Consider the following 887-nt stretch of genomic DNA (forward strand, 5'->3'; position numbering starts at 1 on the left):
TTTTCCATTTAATACTTTCAGACCCCATTTGAATGCAGATAACTGAAACCATGAAAAGTGAACCGGCGGATAAGGGGGAACTACTGGATATTTGAGAAGTTGCCACGACAGGCAACAGATAAATGGCAAAGGCTGACTTTAGTAAAATTGTGAGGTGGGGGTCAAAACTGCTCTTTGAGCACAATTAAGTAATGAAGGTCTAATTGCTCCCTTGCTTTGGGATGAAAAGTTTGTGAAAGGGTTGAAGAGAATCTCCATCCTACTCTCCTTATATTTCCATGAGAAAACTTCAATTAGAGTAAAAATGCTGGCCTCTCTTCTCTCTTCATGTGGTTCCTGCAGAAGGCCAGACGGGAATTAACAAAAACAGGCAAAGACACTGGGCCAGGGTGGCTTAGCCCTTTCTGTCATCTGTTTTTCAGCATTGTCTTTTTTAAGATGCACCTCCGTACCCTACGTCCATGACACCCTGAACAAGCCCAATCCCATCTGATCTCAGAAGCTAAGCAGGGTGAGGCCTGGTTAGTACTTGGATGGGAGACCACCTAGGAAGACCAGGTGCTGTAGGCATAAAAATAAAAAATAAGGGATTGTAAGCTGACAGGGTCCTTGCAATCTGTGAGGTCAACCAAAGGTCGCCTTGCCTAATAAATAAATAAATAAATAGATAGATAGATAGATAGATAGATAGATAGATAAGAAGCAGCACCTCTGTCGCTGTAAGAAACCCACTGTTGGTGACACAGAGCAGGACAGCAACTAGGACAGCAGCTGCTGCCTTGGCCTTCAGCTCAGTGGGTAAATTTAATTCGTAAAAGCTAGTCTTACGGAACTCCACTGAGGCACAGACACCAACGCTGCCCCTACACCAGCTTCATCAGTCACAA

General features: G+C 44.1%; 1 pseudogene; it reads left to right on the forward strand.

Moving 5' to 3' along the window:
* The first annotated feature begins 451 nt into the window (after positions 1 to 451).
* Positions 452 to 570, forward strand: LOC120582966 (uncharacterized; annotated as a pseudogene).
* Positions 571 to 887: the final 317 nt, after the last annotated feature.

This window comes from Pteropus medius, unplaced genomic scaffold (genome assembly GCF_902729225.1).
Source record: "Pteropus medius unplaced genomic scaffold, Ma_sr-lr_union100, whole genome shotgun sequence".
Taxonomy (NCBI): domain Eukaryota; kingdom Metazoa; phylum Chordata; class Mammalia; order Chiroptera; family Pteropodidae; genus Pteropus; species Pteropus medius.